Source organism: Pogoniulus pusillus, chromosome 15, assembly GCF_015220805.1.
Source record: "Pogoniulus pusillus isolate bPogPus1 chromosome 15, bPogPus1.pri, whole genome shotgun sequence".
NCBI lineage: Eukaryota > Metazoa > Chordata > Aves > Piciformes > Lybiidae > Pogoniulus > Pogoniulus pusillus.
The window spans coordinates 5,310,530-5,337,544 of record NC_087278.1 but is presented as its reverse complement, the minus strand read 5'-3'; the positions used below and the strand labels follow the sequence as shown (position 1 = coordinate 5,337,544).

General features: G+C 43.0%; 1 protein-coding gene across 3 annotated transcripts in view; it reads right to left on the bottom strand.

Moving 5' to 3' along the window:
* CNOT4 (CCR4-NOT transcription complex subunit 4) overlaps positions 1 to 25,452 on the bottom strand; it is a 92,938-nt gene extending 67,486 nt beyond the window's left edge. For 2 of the 3 annotated variants that reach the window (XM_064155018.1, XM_064155020.1), the window contains exon 1: positions 25,076 to 25,452. The gene's annotated coding sequence lies outside the window, so the exon portion shown is untranslated. The remainder of the gene's footprint in view (positions 1 to 25,075) is intronic. The other variant, XM_064155019.1, reaches the window with a different exon arrangement.
* Between the last annotated feature and the right edge of the window lie 1,563 nt (positions 25,453 to 27,015).

The window sequence follows — 27,015 nt, the reverse complement described above, 5'->3', positions numbered from 1 at the left end:
TACCCTCACTGCAAAGAAGTTTCTCCTCAGGTTGAGGTGAAACATTCTATGTTTCACTTTGTATCCATTGCTCCTGACCGGCAAAGAGAGATTGGCCTCATCCACTTGACACCCACTCCTCAAGTATCTGTATGCATTGATAGGTTCTCCTCTCGGTTTTCTCCAGACTTAACAGCCCCAGGTTTCTCAGTCACTTCTGGTAGGGGAGATGGTAAAGAGAACTCCAAGAGATGAGTCTCCCCCAGAGCTGAAATTGTTCCCTTGAGAAGGGTGAAGCTGCTAGCTTTCCAAAGTAAAAGTTTCCACACTCAGATTGGGTCTACGAGCAGGAACACCAGCAAGTGGCTTCTGACTGAAGATAACCACAGAGTAAGTTGTGATGATATGATGAAAACCCAAATGCTAACTACCACACAAGCCATTCTTGAAAAATGTCAGGAATGGAACAGAGACATTAAAAGTTAGACTTTAAAACTATTAAACCACTTTATATTTCCAGACCCAGAGATATCGTGTAGAAGCAATGGGACAGCTGCTGCTATTCCTCTGCATACAAGAGAGTGCAGGGAAAACTGCTGGAGCAGTAATAGCTTCTGACTAGTTTTGGTTTACTCCATCAGCTTTTTTTCCACTAAACCTTTTATTTATTTACATCAATAACTCTGCAGTAATTTCTCTTCAAGAAATAAAACTTTAATATGCTGTGGTCTAGGGTTCACTTATCTGCATTATCTCTGCTCTTTCCAACCTCAATAAATGACAATGTGAATTTCCAAACTCAAGTCTGATGTGAAAATAAGCTGTTCAAGGTTGTTCAGACAGTTCTTGAAATTGAGCTTGGTGGGGGCAAGTGGGGAGAAAAATAATTAAGAAAAAAACAAAACTCCAAAACAACCTCCCCAAAACAAACCAAACAACAAAACAAAGCAAAACAAAAGAACCGTCACCAAACTGATTCCCTGGTTCAAAGCTCACCACCAGAAGCATCAAGTCAGAAGCATGAAGCTGAAGTTTATGCAGTTGCATTTTGAATTTTCAAGGAAAACGTGCACTTTGGGATAGTGACAACCAGCAACCAGTCACAGAAAGCTTGGCAGGTGAAGTGCCATTGGAATGGGCTGCCCAGGGAGGTGGTGGAGTCACCGTCTCTGGAGGTGTTCAAGAAAAGCCTGGATGGGGCATTTAGTGCCATGGTCTAGTTGACTGGCTAGGGCTGGATGCTAGGTTGACCTGGATGGTCTTGGAGGTCTCTTCCAGCCTGGTTGATTCTATCATTTTCCCAGTCATTAAACACTACCAAAACAATCTTTAGTATCTTAAAGAGTAGTCTAGAACTGGGATTTCCTGCCCTCTATTAGAATTGTAAAAGTCCCTGTGTGTTAATACACAAAGCCTGAAAAGCTGCAAAGAGGAGCTTTCCCACCAATACCTGCAGAGTCATTTTCCCACCTGATCACTTCTTTCAACGCAAACTCTGCTGGCTACAAATGAGGAATGCAAATTTATAGAAATCAAACATAATTAATGCTTGATCAGACAAGTTTGGATTGAATTTCATTGGGGTAAGAGGATAAATCTCTTCACAAACATTTTAATGCAAAAGAGCTATCAATTCTAGTCCATAATTAAAAGTGATTTTGCTGATGAGTTTGACTGGGTTTGTCTCTACAAGTTCAGTTCAGAAGTTATTTGCAAGTTTTCTTTCACAGAGTCTGGTCAGTCACAGAGGTTGATGAAGCAGGGAGGGAGGGAGTAGCACAGCTTTTGTGCTGAGTCTGTACTTCAAACTTTGCTAATGAGTTAATACAGAAGCATTTAAACAGGTAGCTGCAGCAGCAGGCTTTTAAGAACAGGAATTAACAGTAAAAGTGTTTTAGAAGGGACTTTGCATACTTGACCTTTACTAAAAGGAAATTTCTGCTAATAAAAGTGCTGAGATACTTCAGAGAAAAGGAGTAGATGGAACTTCTGTGCCTCTCCTCCCATTTGGTTTACAGTGTCTGAGGTACAGTAGCACTTGCAGCACTGCACATTGTATCAGTTTCCAGCCAGGTATTAACCACCCAAAGAAGCATCCATTCCTGAACAGACACATCAGATTCTCCAGGTGTGAATGAGTATCACAAAGCCTGCAGCTTTTAAGACTCAGTCTATAATAAAGCTTGATGGCCATGCTAGTCAGAGTGAGTTAGCAGGCACTCAAAACATTCAACTGTCCATGGAGAGACAAGTCACCTCTTGTAAATTGTTTGAGCAAAGTCACAGACCACAGACACCAGAGTCCTAGAACTGCTTTGGCTGGAAAAGTCCAACTGTCAACCTAAGACCACCATGGCCATCGGAGTGTCACATCCACACATTTCTTGAACATCTCCAGGAATGGTGACTCCACCACCTCCCTGAGAAGCCTGTTCCAAAGTCTGACCACTCTTGAAGGAATCTTTTTTCCTCCAAACATCCAATCAAAATCTCCCCAGCACAAATTTAAGACCACTTCCTCTCATTCTGCTAGAGAGAAGAGACCAACCCCAAGTACAGGAGCACAATCACTGTGCCACTCCTGCCGGTGCAGACCTGGATGCTGCAACAATTTTGTTTTCTCCTTAAATTTAAAAAAGGCTTTCATTAGGCTTCTGCTGAGCTCTCTAAAGACACTGAGCTGCCACCAGAAGCATCTGCCCCTCTCACACACTAAGAATTTATTTTGTAAACTTGGAAATAAAAGAAGGAACAAGATGAGTCAACCATAGGAGCTCCACATGGTTCTCTGATATCACAGACATAAGTCATTATATATATTCGTGACCTGAAAAAGGAGGAAGGGGACAAAGTTTACTAGATCAATGGATCTACCAATTAAGACCAGCAGAGAAATCTCAAGGATTTGATGGGATTGAGGAGTGATAAAATCTTATTATATATATTGTTGCTAAATACCAAATGATGCAATTATGCATGGCTTTAAAGCAGGCTAGATTTATTAGACATTAGAAGGAAGTTCCTTACAATGAGTGTTGAAATACTGGAGCAGCTTTGCCCAGGGATGTGTTGAGGCCCTGTCCCTGGAAACATGCAAGATCAGACTCAGTGTGACTCTGAGCAGCCAGATCCAGTTGGAGGTGTCCTTGCTGACTGTAGGGGGGTTGGACAAGATGACTTTTAATGGTCTTTTGCAACTCAATACAATCTGTGAATAAATCCAGTTTGAGGAGCCTCCAGAGGGGGACCCTTTAACAGCCAGTAACAAACTTTAATACAGCAAACCTCCTCCCACTAGGTGGAGAAAAATATGCTCAAACTTTCTCTTTATATCCTCTCAGATGGAAACCATAATCAGCAGTGTGAATCCAGCCATCTCCACTTTGCCCTGGACAAGGTTTCTAGGCAGAAAAATAGTTAATTGTGTGTTTTCAGATTAGGAGTTCAAACCCACTTCTGGTAACAATTTAGGGCCAGACTTGACATCAGTGCTATACTCACAATCAAGTAAAGCACAACCAAGTTACAAGAGCCTGTATCTCAGTGATCAAGGGGGGAGGGGAGACAGGCTCTTCTCACTCGCTCCCTGTGACAGGACAAGGAGCAATGGGTGTAAATTGCAGCAAAAGAGGTTCTGCCTCAACACAAGGGGGAACTTCTTTACTGTAAGGGTCCCAGAGCACTGGAACAGGCTGCTCAGAGAGGTTGTGGAGTCTCCTTCTCTGAAGACTTTGAAGGCCTGTCTGGATGTGTTCCTCTGTGACCTGTGTTAGATACTACTGTCCTCCTCTGGCAGGGGAGTTGGACTCAATGGTTTCCTTGGGTCCCTTCCAACCCCTAACATCCTGTGATCCCTCTAGTTAACTGCAAGAGACACCTTGCCCTCACTGTATTCTGCTCTCATAGGTAAGCAACAGGCAAAGCAGACTGCCACAGACTGACATAAGACTACTCAAAATCTTTAGGATCGAGGCATGGAGGACATTCCATGATGGACCAAAAAGCAGTGGGAAAGACTAAATGCATCTACTGCAATAAGAAGGATGGCAGAAGGAGTGAGTACATCCTCCAACCTGCATCACTAGGCATAAAAAAAAAAACATCTCATACAGCTCAAGCAAGTTCAGAGAGGACCACATCTCCTCAGCACATCAATGTATCACAGAGAAGTCTATCACAATGAACAAGTTGGAAGAAATTCTAGACTTTTTCTGGAGATGATCAAATATACAAAAATTACAAGAAGGAACTAGAGGCAATCTAGAAAGACAGTCACACAGCCAGCACACAAGCATTCCATCACTTTTACATGTCAGGTTGCATCACAGGAATTTGAGAAAAGCCTGCACCAGTTCCTTGGGAAGAAAACCCACCAGCCACAGCCCAGAGCCACAACTCCAAGAACTCATCTCATACATTTCAAACTTTTCATTTACAAGATGATCCTGTAGAGAAGAATCACTGAAGAAAGGTGTTGAGGTGCTTGAACACATCCAGAGAAGGGCACTAAGGCTGGTGAAGGAGTTGAAGCACAGCCCTACAAAGAGTGGCTGATGGGAGGGAGAAGAGGAGGCTCAGGGCAGACCTCATTGTTCTCTACAACTACCTGAAAGGAGGTTGTTGCCAAGTGGGGGTTGGTCTCTTCTCCCAAGCACCCAGTGACAGAGCAAGGGGACACAGTCTCGAACTGCACCAGCACAGGTTTAGGCTGGACATTAGGAAGAAGTTCTTCACAGAGAGAGTGATTGGCATTGGAATGGGCTGCCTAGCAAAGTGGTGGAGTCACCACCCCTGGAGGTGTTTAAAAGGAGACTGGATGAGGCACTTGGTGCCATGGTTCAGTTAATTAGAAGGGTTAGGAAACAGGTTGGACTGATGATCTTAGAGGTCTTTTCCAATCTGGTTAATTCTGTGATTCTCCCACAAGGGAAGCCTGTATGTAAGAATTTTGTTTTAACATTGAAGAGACTGTAAGTAGCCCTATTAGCCACATGGTCTTCTCCTTGCCTTTCCACAATGCATCCATACTGTCAAACAGCAATGTTAAGCCTTGCAAGTCAAGCACACGGCCCTCAGTTGTAGGCTGCTTACAGGATTTGTTCTACAGAAGTATCAATCACTTCTAAACAAGGTCTGTTGTGCTCCACTATAGCACAAGACATAAAGGGGATATCATACATTACGTCTACAGAACCTGTCTTGCAGAAGGGGAATTCAGAGGGCTGGTGCTAACAACCAAGCTGAGATTACTGTAGTAACACTCCACCCCTACAGGAAAACACCATGGGTTTTCCCTGGGAGGGCTACACAAGATTTCAAGAGCAAAGGAGGAAAACCATTTGCTTTTAAGGAGAAAATACTCTTTGATTATTGAATGACTTGGCTGCTGCTGAAACAATTGAAATCTCACAGCAGTGTCAAGTGCCATGGCCTTTACATCCAGAGTCAGCTTTCAAAACAGACTAGCAAGTATTTCTCATTCCAGCTAAATCTGTAACTCATTTCTTAATTGTATTAGACATGCACATAGACTTAGGAAGCTGAATGCACTTGCAAAATATTTCTTACCTTTCCACAAATTAAGCTGAATGAGTTTGCTTTTACAGCCTTCTCTAGATGTTGAGATCTTTGCCTTCACAAAAACAAGCTCTATAATATTTGAGTCTAGGACATAACTAGACTTAGACATATCCTAAAACCTGATTCTCCAAAACCCAACTGACACTTCTAATTTAGAGAAGAACCTTTTGCAAATCCAGCTTTAGAAGGGAAACTGGCTAACATACATGGCTACTCAACACTCATATACCTCACTAACCAAAGCACTGAAACATTAATGTGCAAATTCAAGAGAGATGTTGAGGTACTGGAACATGTCCAGAGAAGGGCAGTGAAGCTGGTGAAAGGCCTGTGAGGAGAGGCTGAGGGAGCTGGGTTGTTTAGCCTGGAGAAGAGGAGGCTCAGGACAGACCTCATTGCTGTCTACAACTACCTGGAGGGAGGCTGCAGCCTCGTGGGGGTGGGGGGGGGGGGGTGTCTCTTCTCCCAGACAACCAGCAATAGAACAAGGGGGGACAGTCTCAAGTTGTGCTGAGGGAAGTATAGGCTGGATATTAGGAGGAAGTTCTTCACAGAGAGAGTGATTGGCATTGGAATGGGCTGCCCAGGGAGGTGGTGGAGTCACTGTCCCTGGAGGTGTCCAAGAAAAGACTGGATGGGGCACTTAGTGCCATGGTCTAGTTTACTGGTTAGGGCTGGGTGCTAGGTTGGCCTGGATAATCTTGGAGGTCTCTTCCAACCTGGCTGATTCTATGAAATAAACCTAAATAAGCTCAGTAGAGGCATTCAACAAGAAAAAGAAACAAACTCAAAACCCAAACACCCAGTCTGTTGTTGCAGTGTTCAGAATTTCTAGGGTCTTGGCATCAGAATGCTGAGTAATAGTGAACCAGAACAAAATACAAATGTGGCTTTTCTGCATTTGTGCTTACTGGGTACACTAACTACAGGAAGACAGCACTAGCTGGTATCTGACATGTTTGCTTTATGAGAACAGCTAAGCACAAAACTTAACTTGATGAAAAAAAGCTTTCCAAATATCAGCCTTAAAAGCCCAGAAACTTCATTTGAAATGAGTGTGCAGAAATAAGAAAACAAAACACTGGGTCATATTGCACTGCCACTTTTGTGGGGGCTAGCATGTGGCCACAAACCTGTAATAGAAACTTTACAGTGTGGTTTAGTCTTCATCTGCATTATGCTGAATAGCAATTAAGTGTTTGAAGGAGCAACCAGAAAACCCTTATTAGCATCTGAGTGGAGCTGCTTTGCTGTCTCTAACAGAAATGTCCACTTTCAAAATAATGTTAATTCAACACACTAAAGGCTTACTCCCTGGGTTTTTATGGGGCATTTCTCAATATTTATCTACTTGACAGCAATATGACAGAAAAATCTTTCCTGTAGACTTGGAGAGAGGTATCATTCTTCAGGGACATGGCACCTGAGTTATCTGCTTCCTGACAAATGCTGTACCCACCTAACAGGCAACAGGCTACAAATTCCAGTCTTTTAAAATACCCATTTGTGTAAGGGCCAGATCCATACAGAGAGGAAGGTACAAAACAACCTGTACAGACCACAGCACCACATAAGCATCTTTGCTCTTCTGACTAAAATAACAGGTTTTGCCTGCTTGCTAAGGACCAGACCGTAAAGAGTTAGATGCTGATTGAACTCAATAAGCTCAAAGGTCTTTCCCAACAGAAACAATTTGATGATTGTAAGGGACGTTTGCCTTTGAAAAGCAGGTTAGTGTTTTCTCCTTAGCTGCTGTAATAAAAAACGCTTGTGACCAGCATTGTGCATACACATAGGTAAACCAGATGCTGTTGAGAGCTGTAGTTGGTAACTTTCTACACACAGAAAGTCATGAGTAGTCCAGTTTGTCCATACAGCACTAACATGGCAACAGTTAGCTAATAGTCAAGGAGACTAAACAGCACCTGTGGGTTTTTTTTGTCCATTTGCACATCTTCTCTATACATAATACCAAATATACACTACAGCATTCCCAGCTCTCATACAAAGAACAAACCCTTGGAAAGGGATTAATTACTTCTGTGACTGCTGAATATTAGCAACTCAATTTCCAGACCCTTTGGAAGGAAATGCTCATTGGGTGGGGTAGGTATTGAAGAGATCCAAAATACCAGAGAGCAAAAGAAAAGCAACATCCTCTCCCAGGAGGGAGAAAGCCTGGAGACGTCAGCAACAGGGACGTTCTTCCCACTGCCTCATTCCTTAGGGTTAGACATTACAGCAGCTTCCTTCTCTGCAAGGCAAGAGCTCCAAAGTGACCACACACAGAATTCACATTATTTCTTCCCTGCAAGGAGTCCCAAGGTAAAGTACTACTTCCCAGAAATCATCTTTCAACGAAAACTCCAGTGGAGTTCTTCAGATTTCAAATGAAAATAGTTTCATTGAAAGTCAGAAAGCTGTTCTAAATGCTTTTAAAGGGACATTTATAGCCACAGGGTTTAATTCCTGGCTACACTGCTATGTGTAAGACTTCACAATGCTGGAGCATATGGTATTCTCTCCAGATTAAGATCACAGACAGCATATAAAACAGCAGAAGCTATCACTATGCAGAATTAAGGTTTTTGGCATGAAGTCTCTCAAGTCACTATGTCACACCTGAATGCAGAGATGGTACCAAAGACAAAGCAGGGGCCCACAGCAACTCTTCTTCAACAGCAGGATAGAGATCAAGGATGGCTACAAGAGGTGTGAACAAGCATGGAAGGAAAAGAACTTGTCTTCTTTCAAGCACTGTACACCTCTGCAGAGTCCTGAGGCTGTCAAAGATGAAGGAGTCACATCCTTGTGCCTCATATTCACTCCTGCATTCCTCCTCCTCCAAAGCAGCCACAAGGTTTGTGGGCTGAGATTGTATCTTTTATTAGCACAACAGGTATCATGAACTGGTCTAACCCAAGATACTATCTCTGAATCAAGCAAGATATCACCTCTGCATCCTCTACCTTGTACAGGGAACAGGATGACAAAATCTCAGACTTCCAAAATCCCATAACTGTTGATTGATATCTATTATTAAACAGGCTCTCCAATACATTCAACTACTCAATTCCAAGTTCTGATGTCCTATATTTTCCATCAGAATAAAAAAGAAGTTTGTCAAATAGCTATTAAATTTGTTCTTAGGGTGTACATAAGAATTCCAGTTAGTAGTCATTTAATCTTGTTGTTCTTGGTGAACAGCAAGAGAAGAAACATGGTCATTTTAACAATAAATTAAGATCAGCTATGGCATAGCAAAAACCCCAAGAGTTATACTTGGGATATGGAAGAAGAAATCTTTAAGCTACTCTTAGAATAAAACATATCCTCAGTTACTCACTGCACTAAAAGCTTTTTCAGACAAGGCAGGAGGAGAAAAAAACCTGAGCCTTCAGCAGACTGTATCTGAGCAGTAAAATAAGCATCTTGCATCAGTTTAAAAGGCACAGGAAAAAGAGAAATCCCTGAACTATCTGTTATACAGTCATTGCATGCTGTACATAACAAGCAGCATTATGGTTGCTGAAGATCCCAACATCTGCTTCCTTTTTAAATGTATTCACAAATTTTGCTTTTCACATTTTCTCAGACAGAAATTTGGGGTTATAAATGACAAAGCTGATTACAGATGTGTATGTAAATAATGCCAAATATTTTAGCAGTCATGTACTGCTAGAACTTGTTATCAGAACCCAATAACTGACACAAAAAACCCTCAGGATTTTACTGTGCTCCATAGAACATACAGGATCTGCTTCTCAACTGTTTTCAACCTGTAAAAAGCATTTTGTCTTTCAGTGTAGTTCTTCTATACCAATTATCTATCAAAGAACTATCATACAGAATTGCTTATGTGGCATAAGTAGCTTTGCCACTCTACCCTTCAAATATGTTACTCAAGATAAACATTAAGCTTGCATTTTTAGATGGAGAAATGCAATATTTGAATTTTATTTTCAATGTATCTAGCAACAAAGTACCACATGCAATTCACTGAGAAATTATATAGCAGGCAAATTGCGACAATCCACTACAGAAACAGTACTGTTATGTTCCACATTTCCAAGAGGAAGATAAAATAGGGGGGAAAAAATCATCCATTTAGGTGAAGAGCCTGTCCATCATCATCTCTCTTCTTAGAAGAGAACATCAAAATTGTGTTGTCTGCAGAGCACAACTTTTCCAGCAGTGAATGAATGTTTCAGAGCTCTGGTTTCTTAGCTGGTGCTTAGATCTAGTTCAGGGTTAGAGGCAACCACAAAATGTAAACTACTTAGAACCATCAAGTGGGTACTGGAGGCCTGGACTCCACAGTACCCTGGTTTGTCCATGTCAGACTGAAAAACCAGTTGTAGGGAACAGCCAGAAAATGGTCTGAAGAATGAACTACCTTCACATTCCTCCAGGCCGGGATTAAGGTACACTCTTATGAACATTTATATTATCCCTGCTAAGCTTCTATGACTGACAGAGAGCTTCAGAGCATTACTGAACACACTCAAAAAACTCTTCCTTTACAACACTCTACAATGGTACTGGACAGTTTACAAACACCTACATTAGTTGATCACTCCTTAGTTAGTTTTAATTTGCAAGTGCCATTAAACCATTATGAGTCTTTGGTATGTAAGACTCAAAAGAAAGAGAATTATTGTCTGGTGTTTTGGTTTTAGAAGGAAATACAAGCACTAAGGTAGTGAAAAAGAGCATGTCCTTCAGCTTTCATCTAACAGCAATAGCAACATAACAAAGGGTCACTTTAAAAAGCACTCCTCTAATTACTCAAAACTCCAAGCCTGAGAAAGAACACCTGCAAAATCTAGTACAACTGAAGGACATCTTATCCATAAGTACAGGGCAAAGGTGGAGAAAGTAAGTTTTGGTTGCTAGGACCAGATTTTCTTCATTGCCTTCATTCAGCAGGTGACATTGCAGAAGCCAAGAACCACCATAACAATGTTTGACATCTCATTTTATCTTTCCTTCAGCACATAATCCTGCTGACCACTAAGAAACTACCCAACAGTCTTGGTTTAAGCAGAAAATGAAGACAAAACTCTGCCATAAAACACATTAACATACTTGCAGTTAGAAACTGCAGAAATTATTCTGGATTATCTACTGTAAAATTGTGCTTTGTAGCCAACAGAAGCAAAGTCTGCCTCACCTGCTTTTCCTTTAACCATATGCAGCACTGCCACTATCCCTGAGCCTCTGAACAGAAGTGCATAGCCCAAAGCACAAATGAAAGGAAAAACCATACAGAGAGAAAAAGCCCTCACCACACATGCTGCCTACCCAAACTTCACCACTAAACCTCTTTTGCTACAGCACAATCTGAGTGTGACTGCTGCTGAGGAAGGGCAAGGTCTGCACCTGCAGTACCATGGACAGTGTATGGAAAAGTTCCCTCACTTCTGAGGATTTCCTAACTGAATTCCTAAGCAACCAGCATATCATTTAAGAAACCAAACAGAGTGCAAGAGATTCAGCAATCACCTCTATTATGCCCATAAGCTTCAGCATTTTCATCAAGGAGAACCTTAAAGTTTAAAAGCCTGCTTTGATTTTCACCAAAGCCATGCTACTCACATTTAAACTTTTCCCATGAGTCTATTATTGATATTTACTGTCAAACTCTAACATGAACAACTTTATGTTCATGAAGTTGAGAATTTGCACGGGGTTTTGCTACAGATCCATAGCATAACTGCATTTGGTCAAGATCTCTAGGGTTCTCGAGTTAGCATCCTGCCAAAAGAAAGGTCAGCAAGACCACAGAATTGCAGGGGTTGGAAGGAACCTCTTGAGATGAAGTCCAACCTTGCCAAGGCAAGTTCACCAAAAGGTCACACCAGGAACACATCCAGAAGACTTTTTAATGTTTAGAGAGATGGAGACTCCACCACCTGTCTGAGCAGCCTGTGTTCCAGTGCTCCAGCACCCCTTAAAGAAGCTTCTCCTCACTTTTAGATGGAGCAGTTTGTGCCTGTCATTTCTTGTCCTGTCACTGGGCATCAATGAAAAAAAGACTGGTCCCATCCTCCTGATATCCACCCTTTAAGTAGTCAAGCAGTTATGAGATTCCCCCCTCAAGTCTTCTCTTTTCCAGACTAGAAAAATCCAATTCTCTCAGTCTTCCCTCATAAGACAGACCAGTGCAGGTCACTTAGGGCTTTATTCATCTGGGCAACAAAATACCCATGGATGGATGCTGCACAACCTCTTCCACCTGCTCCAATGATTCTTCCATGGTCAAACATGTTCTTAAAGGCATTTTAACGCATGCCTGGTGTCCCTTGCCTGCCTTCCACACACTGCTATAAAAAACCCAGCTTGGCACTCTCAGAAGCCTGCATGTGGGTACCAGGTTACTGTGAGCTCCCCCTGCTTCACAAACCCTTCTCTTCCGCAGGCTGAAGACTCATTTCCATAACTACCAACAGAATTTTAGGCAACTTTTACTTCTGCTTAAAGTCTTCTATTAATAGAAGTAATTTTTTGAATCAAAGTGATGTTTGATCCTTCATCCCTGCAGTTCCGCAGACAACTGCAGGAGCTAAGACCTCATACTTGAAACCTGTTGTGGTACAAGCTGCAATGAGTCATACAATATCCTTCTAGGCACTAGGCAATCTAATGTCTCCCTAGGACATACCTCAAAACTCTGAGGAGAGAGTCTCTCTTGTTCAGCCTGTAGCTGTTTTTAAACTAGAATTAGAGTTATGGAAGAACTTCCAAAAAAACCCCACAGTTGAATGACAGTTCTGCTGAGCAGAAGTTTTACAGGCATATATATGCACACACACACACACTTGGATACATAAGAAGATCTCCACAATTGAAGAGCAGGGGAAAAAAACAACTCAATCAGAAATACATTAGGAAGGAGAATAAGAGCACATAACCAGGGCTGCTTAAACCATTAAAAAAAATCAGAGACAAGACTTTAATAAAGGATCCAAGAGCAGTCCAGTGTCTTAAGGAAATTCCTGCTAAGGTACAGTGACACTTAAGAGCAAAAAAATCCCTATATCAGTTTTTCTAATCCTCCATTCAGTTGTACAAAGTTGCTTATCAGGCTACTGGCAAGACATTTCCAGACAGTATCAGCTCTTCAGACACAGACACCTGCTCCTGGGTATAGCAAGGAGCATTAGGAATCGTTAACTACTGGAAAATCCACATTATGGATAGTCAGTCAATGACTCCCACAGACAGGAGGGGAGGAGAAGAGATGTATCCAGAGACCTAGACACATGCTCAGACCTCCTAGCAGAAATTGAGATGTGTACAAGCCCTTTTTTTCTCTAAAGAGGCTACAGATACTAGAAGCAGCAGTGATGATTCCTTAACAGGAGAAAGGAATACCTTCTACAGACCTCTGCAACTCTCTTGGACACTCACAGCCTTTCTTTCACTCCTGGCTGAAGGGAAGTAAATGTATCAGAGAAAGCTCTGTACCTCTTGTTCAGCCTCTTGTTTTGTTTTTTAATTCCTACAAATAAATCCTTGCACATAGTTCAAAATTCTTCAGAATCTCTGAGAAGCCACCAAGAATCACATGGCAAGAGGAAGATTTGGTTAGTCTCTTTGACCCCATCATAACACCTGGGAAACAGCATCACATTTCTCCCAGATTCACTCTCAGCCATTCACACTCAGAATTAACCAGGTTGGAAAAGACCTCTAAGATCATCAAGTTCAGCCTATCACCTAACACCTTCTAATTAACTAAACCATGGCACTAAGTGCCTCATCCAGCCACCTCTTAAAAACACCTCCAGGGATGGTGACTCCACCTCCCCGGGCAGCCCATTCCAATTCCAATCACTTTCTGTGAAGAACTTCTTCCTAATATCCAGCCTGAACCTGTGCTGGTGCAGTTTGGGATTGTGTCCCCTTGTTCTGTCACTGGGTGCCTGGGAAAAGAGACCAAACCTGCCTGGCTACAACTTCCTTTCAGGTAATTCCCCTGAGCCACTCCATATCTTTAACAACCACAAGAGACTGAAAGAAGCAAATCTGACTTCTGCAGAAGTGACAACGCTTGCTTCTCACCACAGACAAGCAGCCAAGTCAGTTTAAGCCATAGACAAATGAACATTTGGAGACAGAGCATTAGTTAGTTATTCAACTATAGCCTCCAGTGTAAGAAAGACATGGACCTGCTCAAGAAAGCCCAGAGGAGGACCACTAAGATCAGAGCACTGCAAAACCTCTTCTATAAAGACAGGCTAGGAGAGCTGGGATTGTTTAGCCTAGAAAAGGCTCCAGGAAGACCTTAAAGCAGCCTTCCAGTACTTAGAGCCTACAGAAAAGGTTGGGAGAGACTCTTTGTCAGAGTGTAGTGATAACACAAGTACTAACATTTTTAAACTCAAAGAGGGTAGATTTAGATGTTAGGAAGACATTCTTCACTGAGGGAGTGAAGAGAGACTGGAACAGATTGTCCAAGGAAGTTGATACTCCCTCCCTGGAAGTGTATGTGACCAGGCACTTTGACCAGCCCAGTCTAAGTGGAAACTGTCCCTGCCCATGGCAAGGGCCTTGGAACTAGATCTTTAAAGTCTCTTCCTACCCAGACCACTCTACAATTCTATGAACTTGGCGATACTTTCCCTTTTCAACCCAAGGCAACATAGTGATGCATTAGAAATTAACTGCATTAAGGCACTGCTTAAGGCAGAAATACAAAATACTAGAAATTAAAGCCCTGATCCTACATTTAAGTAGCAAACTTTACCCAATGGAATAGATTTATCAACTATCATCAAATTACAGAGTGTGCTTGAACCAGAGAGCCAAGCTTACATTTGCAATATTTAAGTGCAAAGCTTTATGAAAATAATTTCCTGATACAAAAACTGTTGTTGTACAGTCACAGTTTTAGTGTGCAAATCAACATGATAGAATCATAGAATGGTCTGGGTTGGAAGGGACCTCCAAAGGTCATCTAGACCAACACCCCCTGCAGATGGCAGGGACATCCTCAACTAAATCAGGTTGCCCAGAGCCCTGTCAAGCCTCACCTTGAGTATCTCCAAGGATGGGGCCCCAACCACCTCCCTGGACAACCTGTTCCAGTGGTCCACCACTCTCATGGTAAAGAAATTGTTCTTAACATCCAAACTAAATCTGCTCTTCTCTAGTTTGAAGCCAATGCCCCTGGTCCTGTCACTGCAGGCCTTTATAAATAGTCTCTCTCCATCCTTCTTGTAGGCCCTCTTCAAGTACTGGAAGGCTGCAAGCACATCTCCTCAGAGCCTCCTTTTCTGCAGCCTGAACAATCCCCCAGCTCCTTCAGTCTGTCCTCATAGCAGAGGTGCTCCAATGCCCTGGTAATTTCTGTGGCCCTGCTCTAGACCCACTCAATCAGGTTCACACCCTTCCTATACTGAGGGCTTTGCAATGGAAATGCAAAGTTACAACAGAAGTTAATGTATACAAGTCCACTTCTACTTTACAGGGCCACAACACCTACACTGAGGTACTCTAATTTAGCATTTTTCACAGAATTGTCAGGGTTGGAATGGACCTCAAGGATCATCTAGTTCTGAGTCCCCTGCCATAGGCAGGGACACCTTCCACTAGATCAAGAACACAAAAGCAACTAAAGTATTTGCCTTTCTGACCAGTAACTGCAAAGCCCGATGGAAAAAATACATATGAAGCATTTCAGCTTGCTTGATGTATACCTGGAAGGTGAAGCTGATTGCCAATATAGTACATATCCTGTCTCTAAATTTGTGGCACCATCATTAAGCAGGAGGAAATTAGACCTTGTTTTATGCTGAAAATGTCAAAGGGTAAAGCTACTCTAAAAATCTGGAATTCTGTAACAGTTCAAGACAATAAAGTATCTCTTTCTGCAATTTAGAGATACTTTGTGGTTTATCCACCTGTTATCTAATTAAATGTAACATCAAACAAATCAAATGATCTATTGGTTCTCTTGGCTGAAGAAAAATCTTGACTCAAAGCTCAGTTGAAGTACAGAAAATAAGAATACTGTGCTTAGGATACTGTCTGCTTGGAACACAGAGGAGAATGATGCTACTTCAAAAGGATTCACTGACATCTGAGTCAACAGGACAAATGCCTACCTACCATGGTCATTGGTACACTCAGTCACACTTTTGGATTGTTGGTGGCTTCTATACAGAATGCTTATTTTACTTGACTTAGTATTTCACCTGGGGAGGGGGAGCCAACAGCCCACAGAAACACTACCACTCCACAAATGTAGAACTGGAAAATGACAAAACCCCTAAATCTGTCTCCCATGCTCACTTTTTTCCTGACTTGTACTTCTGAATCCTACACACCTTGAAGACCTTGCTGGAACAAGAATGGAAAAGGTTAGGAATTTCAGGGTAAATTTACTTCAGAAGCAGCCACTTCATGCCTAACCTTTCTACTATTGCAGCACATAGTCTAGTTTTCTATAAAATACACCTTTCAGAAGGTGGAAGATTACCATTCTTTTCAGTATTCTTTAGCCAGTCAGACTGCCATCACAACAAAAAGCAGAGCTCAGATCTAAAAGCCTAAGTATTCTAGGCAACAGCTCTCAAAAAATGGATTCTGGTTCATTTTGTCAGTCAGAAATAAGGATAAGGAATTCTAAAAGCTATGCAAATGAAAAGGAAAGTGGAAAAGTTCAACCCCAAGACTGTCCCAAGGGTAAAAGTTACACTACAAGGAACTAAACTCTATTCCTCTGGGGAAGAAATTAAGGATGACCTTAAAATTATTCACAAGTTGTTATTTATTATACCTAGACACAGCAGTTAAAGAGATAAGAATCTTGCATCACTGCCTTCACATACAGGTTGCATTCCCCAGTGGGATGAAAACTAGAAAGCTTTAAGGATTCACCAGTTAACAACAGCAAGGTGAGACCACTTCCACATACTCGAGTCTAAAACTGGTCACAGTAAGTTGCAGCATCACTGCAGACATCCTTTTTATGTTTGAAAAAATATGAGGTTTTATTTCAAAAAGCCAACCAGAGTTCAAGCATTTAACCTAGGAGCAAGGAATCTTTCAATCACTCAGTTTTCACCCCTGCTATAAATCCAGAAAGGCAGTAGTTCTGTGCAATATTCACTCCCATCATAAATCCCAATTCCCACATAGCTGGTACACAAGCTACAATTTTCTGCTTCTAGTTTTCAGAGAAATCTGTATTTGTTGCTAAAGAAGAAACTTGGGAAAGATCAGGACCTGCATTCAGGAAAGCATCTTTTTCTCAGTGGGGAAGAGAACATGTATCTGCCTGAACATAATCTATATGCTGTTGTAAAATTCTAGAGACAGTCACATGCAAAGCAATTGTCTTAAAGGAAAAAAAGGGGGAAAGGAAAAGCATTATGAGGTATCCTGGGGACATAGTTTTTCAGGTCACTTTCTAAAAAGGTTGTGCAGAAGGAGAAAATTAATTTAGTACTCTAAACCACAGGCATCTAGTAAAATACTCTAAAAATCAGCATCAGCTTCCACAAACTTAAGTAGGATATGTAGTACTGGTTTCAGATAAATTCCTTCTACTGCAACCTCAGCTATAAGGAGCAGCATTAATGAAAGCAGGTGAAGCTAAGGAGTCATTTTGATATGTACAAAGCACTGAACTAAATCTCAAACAAATAATCTGTCACTCTAGGGCAAATTTATGCTATAAAAAGCACAGAAGTTCAAGTTGACTACAAATGCACTTGTCCAGCATATCCTTTAAATATTATAGAATCAATGAGCTTGGAAGAGACCTCCAAGATCATCCAGGCCAACCTAACACCCAGCACCAGCCAATCAACTACGCCATGGCACTAAGTGCTTCATCCAGTCTTTGCTTGAACACTTCCAGAGATGGTAACTCCATCACCTCTCTGAGCAACCCATTCCAATGGCAAATCACTCTCTGTGTGAGGAACTTCCTCCTAACTTTTTAATTCCAAGAGCCAGTTACTGATCAAGAGCAACTGAATGCATTTCCTTTGGAGAAGCCTAAACTCATGTGAGAGGCAAGCTAACCAAGACCTGTATGAAACTCCAGTAATTGCCTTAAGGGAATGAAGAATTGGCTGTTAGACCTAAGCCTCTCTAAAAAGCAGAACAAAACAAAGACAATATTAAGGAGGTCACACAAATATTTATGCTGACTTTGGCTCTATTAGTGCGGATGTTTTCTAATATCACAGAATGGTAGGCATCGGAAGGGACCTCTGAAGATCAGTAAATCCAACCTCCTTTCCAGATCATGACCATCTAAAGCAGATCACATAGGAACACATCCAGACAGACCTTGAAAGTCTCCAGAGACAGAAACTCCACCACCTCTCTGGGCAGCCTACTCCAATGCTTTGCTGCCCTCAAAGAAAAAAGTTGTTTCTCATGTTTAGATGGCACTTCTTATGTTCAAGTTTATGCCCATTAGCCTTGTCCTAACACCGGGGAGCACTGAGAAGATAGGGCAAGACTCTCCTTGACATGCAGCCCTTAGATAGTTGTAAGCATCAATAAGATCCCCCGCAACAGCCTCCTCTTCTCCAGACTAAACAGACCCAGCTTTCAGCTTTTCCTCATGAGACATGTTCAAATCCTGTAATCATTTCAGTGGCCCTGTGCTGGGCTCCCTGCAGCGGTTTCTTGTCCTTCTTGAGCTGGGGTGCCCAGAACTGGACACATATATGGCTTTATATTTATTTCATACTTGGCTTCATATCCAATGAGTGACACTTGGTCCATCTCCTGTCCTCTGTATGTTAGGTAGGACCTTTCTTGAGCCACCCGTAAGTCACTCAGAAAGTGGCACTGCCAAAAAATGCTGCATTGCACCTCTCTGGAAGTTACCTTCTCCATTCTTTGGCACACTGACTACAGCAGGAACAGCAGGTTGAGAGATTCCTCCTCTCAACCAATAAGTAGCTCATTTATTAAGCATGGATGACTACAGCATTGCAATTGCCAAAAGAACACCTCTCTCACCTCGTCCTATCAATTAAGTGTCTTTGAAAACAAATTTTGCTTCACCTCCACTCAACGATTTAATATATATACATACAAAGACTCATGGTAAGTGTTATTAACTATCAGTGAGGCCACAGTAAGTATTTTACTTGTGTCTGTTTTCTGATTCTACACTTTAATTATACTCTGTTTAGCTAAGATCAAAACACTGAAGTCATGCCACTGCAGATTTTCTTACAAAGATCACTGGATGGTGTTTTTTCATCATCAAACTGGAAATCAGTTAGTTATTTCCCAGAGAAAAAGATATTGCTGTCTACAGAACTGAGGTATGGTGCTTTCTTAACACTTTCAGAGTCATATGGTCACAGACCACAGCTGGTTCTTACCAAGTTTCACTGTGCTATGTATTTATATAGTAGTAACCAGAGTGATAGTTCTCACTCAAGGGATGACCCAATCCCATCCCCAGGAATCATGAACTTCAAGGTCAAATCAGAGAGAGACAACGAGCAAAAGAATTAAGGAATTACTTTTTCTGGAAGATCTCAGTTAGAGCAGGAAGCCACAGGTGACAACATGAGAATGAACCTACTTTGAAGCATACCTACAACTACAAAACCCAAAGTGTAATCCAGCCAGATGATGACACTACCCATGTGCAGAAGACAGCTTGATGAGTACAGGAGTTGATATTTTCTTAAATTCCCCATCTGTCCTACCATATTTTCAACACACACCAACAGTTATGTAAAAGAAAACCAGTGATTATCCTCTAGTCTCAGACTTGCCACCTGACGTCCTAGAACCAGTCTGCCACTAACTGTGAAACCACAACATTAATATGTTAAATGTATGCTTTACTAAATGAAAGGATTAGCAAAGCATCTTTCAAAGACAGGAAAGAAGCTGTAATTTCTCAAACGTGGTTCCTCAGTTATAACTTCATTGACCTTCAACCTAAGATGGAGTTTTGTAAAAGGAAAGCTTACCTTCTTATGAAAAGGGAATCAACCTGCTAAACAACCAACACAAACACATGTAAGTAGGCTACTTCAGAGAAGCAGCAGCTCTGTGATAAATGGCAGAAAGATTAAGCCACTAGACAAATTGGATTACTGGGCCTCACATTCAGACCCGTGCTTTTAACAGAACTCCAGCAATTTAGAGGATCCTACAGTTCACACAGATTGAGGGAAAAGCATTCAAACAAACTATCAAGCAAGCTGACCTATAAACACTAGTTTTGACCTAGCAAGTTTTGGCCTTTCGTTTTATGCTAGTTTAGAAGCTCTCAGAGGGCACTTTTTATGAATGAGATACTGAAGGCTCATTCTAGATTTCATTCAATAAGAGAGGAAGAAGTCACATGTAGTGAAGCAGTAGCTATTCAAAGAAAGGGAATAGCTTCTATTTTTGCAACATCCAACAGCCTAAGGTACAGATCACAGACAAGCTTTAGGTCTTTAGCTGACAGGCACAGCTATAGCTCCACACACCTATCTTCATTCATTATATTTAGAGAAAAGATGAGGGAAAAAAGGTAGCTGAACACTTTCTCCATACATCCACTGATTACTGCTAGGTACTTCTTTCCCCACCTCATTTTTGTGAGCAGCAGCTGCTACCACATGCTTACCTATCCGGGACACTACCTTCATCAAAACCCTATCGTTAACTCCCTTAGGTAGGCAGTTCTAAAGCACATACAAATACAATTAAAGTACTTCTTTCCATTCCTGCACTCAAATTCTGTTAGGTGGCAAAGTCATTGTAACATGTACAAGAAACTGGTTTAGAAGTAATAAAATTACTCCAAGTGCAGTATTTCACACTCTGTGTCTGAGCTTGTGGATCTTCCAGTTAAAACCAAATATGCACCATTCAAACAATATTCACATTAAACCTACAGTGGTGATAGAAACTATAAAAACCAAAACACAAAAGGCTGCCTTGCCTTCAAAAAAAGTCTCATCTGTTGAATTCAGTGTTCCTGAAACAAATTGCCCAGCTTCCCATTTTTCCACCACATTAAGCTGGGAAACTGGTAGTGAGTCCTTCCATGCAGTGCATTTTGTCCTACTAGGAGAGAGATTGCTACCCTTTTAGTTACTGCTCTTCTGTATCAAATCCTAGAGAAAAACATTTAAGAACACCCACACCAGGAAAAGTAGAAGCCCCTGCTGTTAAGCAAGGGAAAGATTAGATAGAGTTCAGTAGCCCAAAATGTAAGATTAGTTTGCAATCTACCACAAACAAGGCCTAAAAAGGTGCTGAAGTACAACTGGGGATGAAGCAGTACTTGAAACCCATAGGATGCTCTCACTTCTGTCAAGCCTTTTGGTCATTCCTCCAAGTTCCTGTGATTCTGCTCAGAATTTGAAGATTTATTACAAGTTGTTCTAAGTCAAGAAAGGGAAGTGCACTGTCATTTTGACAGTTTCTTTCTCCATCCATTTAATTTCTTGAAAAAAAGACCAACCAAAACCCAATCAAAAAATGCCACTTCAAATTGCCAGTGCTAATAACTAATACTTGCAATCAAACAGAAGTTATTGCAATGGGACCTTCCAGCAATCAAGGATTGCTAAGCTGTGATGAGTAAAACACATAAAGTCTTAGTGTGGACAGCCCAAGAATCTGCACTACAAGAGGAGACTATCCCATAAGGAAGGCACATAGAAATATGGTTCCTTTGTAAGACATGGCAGTCAATTGGAATCCACTTCATATTAGAATCATAGAATCAACCAGGCTGGAAGAGACCTCCAAGATCATCCAGGCCAACCTAGCACCCAGCCCTAGTCAGTCAACTAGACCATGGCACTAAGTGACTCATCCAGGCTTTTCTCCAACATCTCCAGGGACAGTGACTCCACCACCTCCCTGGGCAGCCCATTCCAATGGCAAATTAGGCAACTACTCTTCTCAAGACAGCAGCAGGAGAGATGAAACTGACACTAGGATCACAGTGTGTTAAAACAAACAAACAAACAAAAAATCAGAGAGAGTTCAAGTTTTTCCTCACAAGAACACATAACTTGATCAAAAGCAGACAGCACTGCTCAGGGAACAAGCCTCAGCTAGAAGCTAAGCTCCCTTTCCACCAAGTTCAGTAGCATGTTTGCTTGATCACTACCATCCACCTTTATTTTTAACTCGGTGACTAAAAGACAAAAATCCCCCTTATGCTGACCCAAATCCACCTTTCCCCACTTGGTAAGCCAGCAATTGATGAATTATGTAACAGAAGTACAGAAATGATTAATCATCATGAAAATAGAATTAACACGTTCTGCTCCAGGATAAAACCATAACTTTCAGGGAAGGCAGAAAGGGACAAGTGCCACCCTCTTGGCCTGTACTTTCCTGATGGTTTTGGATGCAGGCATTCTCAAATTGTCCAACTGTCTTACACACAGGCTTTATGAATGCATTGCTTTGTGCATGTGTGTTTACAAAACACCTGTAAGCTCCACTTAAATTACAGACTCCTACAAGAAATACCTTGGAATTGTCATATTCCCAGAACAGGCAAGGAGAAGAAACCAACAAAACATCACAGGACAAAACCTACTTGATCTTACTACTATGTGTAAATTACTAGTTTAAACACTAATTCTTTCCTTTAAGCTGGTGCAGCCAGTATAGTAACAGGTAGTCAGAAGTCAAGAATATGCATTCTAAATGTTCACTAAATCAGCAGAATCTTTGATAGGACACTGAGGATCCCCTTTGCAAGCTCACACAAGAAAAATGCCACCTGACCAAATCAAGCATATCACAGAAGAACAAAACCCAAACTGATGAAAATGTGAACCTAATTGACCCAAAAGGTTTAATGCAAAGATGCACACACACTTTTACTTTCAGAGGTTTTACTCATTTTTTTTCTTGCTAAGGACTTGCACTGCCCTCCCAGTTTGCTTTCTGGAAGAACCAGAAGGTCTGAGAAGCATCTCCAGCTATGCCAAACCATTTTCTGTTATACTTCATTTTCCAAGTCTGATGTTTACAGCTGTTAAAATGTTAACCAATCTTGTGCAGGAAATAAATTCCAGGACTATTCTCCAAGAAGCAGAAAAGAGGGGCCCAGAGAGATGAGGCTCTGCTCGTTCCCTGAGCTGCAGTTTCTCATGCTGTTTCTACACAAAACAGGACAAAGCAGGTAGAAAGATACACACCAGAAAGCAAAAGCAAGCAGCAACATCTTTAAAGAGCTGAAACACTCAAGACATTCAAGCAAGGCAAATTATGCACTTAAGTTCTCAGCAATACCACACAACTGCAAGTGGGACAAAAGGTGGTTTGTACAATCTATGACAGCATTCACCATGTGAAAATGCGAGAACCCTTGATCCTAGGGGACTTGCTGAACAAGTAACTTTCTTCAAACATGTGGTATGACCTAGAGATCAGCTTCATCTTACCAGAACAGTGAATTTAGTTGTCCAGGGCCTAAGAAGCAATCTATGGTCAGCCACCTGTGCTTACAAAACACTACTGGAAATTATCTCACTTATTCCAAAGAAGTAGGCAAAATTTTGAGAAACAGTTGTCAGAGTTACACCTTCAGGGCCCATATTTAAAGATCTTGGTCAGGGTAATTTCAAAACATTGCGCTCAATATCCTAACTTTCCTGAACAACAGCATGAAGGACAACATGTATCTGCTTATCACGAGTATTTTGACTACATGAAAAAGCCACATACTTGTATACATTCTCTCACCGACTTCTCCAACACAAAGCTTTTGTTTAGTGGGCACTGTATAGCTATCTGTTCTTCAACTTTCTGAAGACAAGGTACCAAGAAACTAATAGAGCATTATTTCTGATAGTCACCACCTTTTCTCTGTAAAAACAATTGCTAGGTTCCACCAGAGCTCATCATTTTAAAAGCTAACAAAGAGGCACCTGAAGAAACACAAAAGTTCAAAGCAGAGATCATTTTATCACTGGATCACTCCTTTCCAAAACAATCCTTTCTCCTAGAATGAACTTTGCTTGCAATCCAGCCAAGTTCAACTGCCAAGCATTTCTGAACACTTGCACGAGTTCATCTTCTTTATGAAATGAAAAAGTCTGCCATAGAATCTCAAAGCTCTAAAGGTACAACACACCTGAATCCTAGGCCATGTGTTACTTTACTAGGAGTATATTTCAGTATTAGTAGGCCACCTGAAACTAGTTCACCCTCTCAAGCCAAACAGCAATTTTATTCTCTGCTCTCCACAACTCTCAATTTTATTTTTTCCCTTTCTGTAAAGCAGGCAGAGAAAGGAGCTGGAAGGAGTTTCATTCTTCCACATATTCATCTTTTGGTACAAGTTTCTCTTGTGTTAGCGCCAGCCATCAAGTTTACAAGAATATGAAGTCAGAAGTACAGAGATGCTCAAGTCCAGACATTTTCAAACTAAAACAAAATACAGACAGTTAAAACACAGCAAGGTGGAAATCTCTACAGGCTCAGCAAACACTAACTTCTAAAACTTTTGGACAGAAGCAAGCTAACATCTGCAGGCCCCGAGTTTCCACTGCTTTAACTAGCTGATGGGTTTTGCTCACATTAACATATGCTCTAGAGAGAAATGCTTCTCCTCTGAACTACGTGCTTGATATTACCATACTGAAACAAATACAGAAACCATGGACAATTAGATCTTTTCAGGGACGGTAACAACGCATTTTTGAGATAATTATCTTGCATATTTTCCCTTCCCCTTTTACTGTACAGACGCAGGCATCGACAGCTCACTTTCAGACTGCCAAGTAGAGCAGCAAGACCGTCGCTGGAAGTAGGATGAGAACCCATACACAGCCTTGTCATTCACTTCTGCTAACGCACAAAATGGAAATAGCTTCGAGTATTTCGCAAGTAGGAGACAGAAAGTTATGCACGGGTTATCCTACCGACAAACAACTCTCGGGAGGTTACACGGACGGTCCGAAATAACACCAAAAACGAACGGCTGCCATTTACCATCTGTTTGCCTCTCTCTCTCAGGGAAAAAAAAAAGTAGTGCATATCACAAGAACAAATGGAGCCTGGCTCCAGAGAGGAGGAAGAAGAGGAGAGAGGAAATTTCCACGCAAATTCTAAGTGAATCACGTTGCGATCCCCGCGCTCGGTCGCGCCGGCCTCCTCCGGCAGAGGCGAGCGGCTCTCGGAGCGCTGTTCCCCCGTGCCCCGGCCGGCGGCCCGGCCCAAGGGCTTCCCCGTAGTGCCGGGGCGGCAAGGAGGAAATCAATAAAGCCTGCTCCGGGCAGGGAGAGCCTCCTTTCCCGGCGGCCCCCAGGGAGGAGTCGCCCGCTCGCCCCCTCGCCCTCCCCACATGGCCGAGCGCACTCAGAGCACGGCGGAGGCCCGGCGCGTCTACCCCGCCGCCGGGGCTAGCACCGGGAGGTGGGATGAGGCCTGCGCCGTCCCGGCGAAGCCTCGGCGCTCTAGTAGGCAGAGCGGCCCGGCTCCCCCCGCCTTCTCCTCGCTTCTCCTTCCCTCCCTCCTTCCTTTCCCGGCCCGGCCTTCAGCTCGCACTCACCCGCCTTCCTCCTCCCTGCCCAGCCCGTGGTGCGTGTGCGCGGCTCTCCCTCACGCTGCCCGGCGCGGCGGTGGCTGCCGGGCCGGCGGGGGCGGGCGGGTGGGTGGGTGAGCGTGCGGGGAAGGAGGCGAAGGGAGAAGGAGAAGGGTGGGGAGGGAAAGAGAAGAAGCGGCGAGAAAGGAGAGAAGCGGAGGAGAGAAAACCGCAGCGACGCTCCTGGGGCGGGACCTGCGGCGGCGGCCGTCCAGACGCTTGAGCGGCTGCTCCGACGACCTTTACGCTAGAGACGGGTAATCTCCGAGCTCGGGGCGCTCCGCTGCCAGCCCGGCCACCATCTTACATTAGGGAGACTTGCCCCGGACGCCGCCTCTCCTGCGCTTGCGCCACCGTCAGTGGGCGGGGACGAGCGGCGGCAGGGCAAGACGGAGCGCAACGGCAGCGACGGCGCTGGGCATGACGGGACTTGTAGGCAGCGGCGGCGGCGCGGGCAGCGCGGGAGCAGACAGCCGCTCTGCGGTCCCGAACCGGGCAGGGAGAGTGGCGTCCGAAGCATCGTCCCGCCACCGTTGCTGCCTGCATAACGCTATCTCCCACTCCCCTCTCGAGGCAGGGCCAGCCCCGCGCCGCGTTGCGCCCTAAGCCGTAAACCCGCTGCAAGTTCAGGCACCTGTTGCTGGCCGTTAAACCTGCGCACGTTTACAGCAGCGGTTTGCATATTCATTTTTCCCTGCGCGTTGATTTTTCTCTCTCTTTTTTTTTTTTTTTTTTTGTTTTTGGTTTGGTTTGGTTTGGTTTGGTTTTGGTTTGTTTTCGTTTCTTTCCCCGCGCCAAGCCTAAGCGGCCCTTTCTATCGCCGCTTCAGACTTTGCCGGTTGTTGCTGTAACGCCTCGGGCGGAGATAGCCTGTCAGCCCGGGCAGCCGTCGCTGGCTCGCCGCTGGGTTCAGCTCCAGTAAATTCAACATCGGCGACGGTTTCTCCCAGTTCGTTATTTCCCTCGCACGCCAGGAGAGCGGCACCGTGCCCCTGCGCTGTCCTCCTGCCATCGCGCCATGCTGCCAGCCCCGTCTTCTGGCAGGACACCTCCGCACCACCTCCCTCCCTTATTCTTTTTTTTTTTTTTTTTTGGTTGTTGTTGTTCTTTTTTTTCCCCTTTATTATTTTTTCTCTTTTTTTCTTTTTTCTTTCCCAGCCCCCCCACAGGCGGAGTTTTTCTTCTTCACTTTTATGTTTTTGACTGAAGCATTATATCATAGAATCATCATAGAATCATAGAATTAACCAGGTTGGAAGAGACCTCCAAGATCATCCAGGCCAACCTAGCACCCAGCCCTATCCAGTCAACCAGACCATGGCACTGAGTGCCTCATCCAGGCTTTTCTGGAAGACCTCAAGGGACAGTGCCTCCACCACCTCCCTGGGCAGCCCATTCCAATGGGAAATCACTCTCTCTGCCAACAACTTCCTCCTAACATCCATCCTATACCTACCCCAGCACAACTTGAGACTGTGTCCCCTTGTTCTGTTGCTGGTTGCCTGGCAGAAGAGACCAACCCCACCTGCCTACAGCCTCCCTTCAGGTAGTTGTAGACAGCAATGAGGTCACTCCTGAGCCTGTTCCAGGCTAAACAACCCCAGCTCCCTCAGCCTCTCCTCATAGGGTTTGTGCTCCAGGCCCTTCACCAGCTTTGTTGCCCTTCTCTGGACACGCTCCAGCACCTCAACATTCCACTAACAGTAAAGTTCCTCGTCTTGACATAGCTTATTCTTCCTCCTGAAGCTACATTACCTTGTGCATATTAAGTTTTATATTGACGTTAAGTTTTATATTGCTATTAAGTTTTATATTGATATAACTGTATACACAACAGGAAAACTATTAATTAACTTTACCACCTCTGGATGTAAGCAGGACCCAAGTCTGCATAAAAATTAATGGTG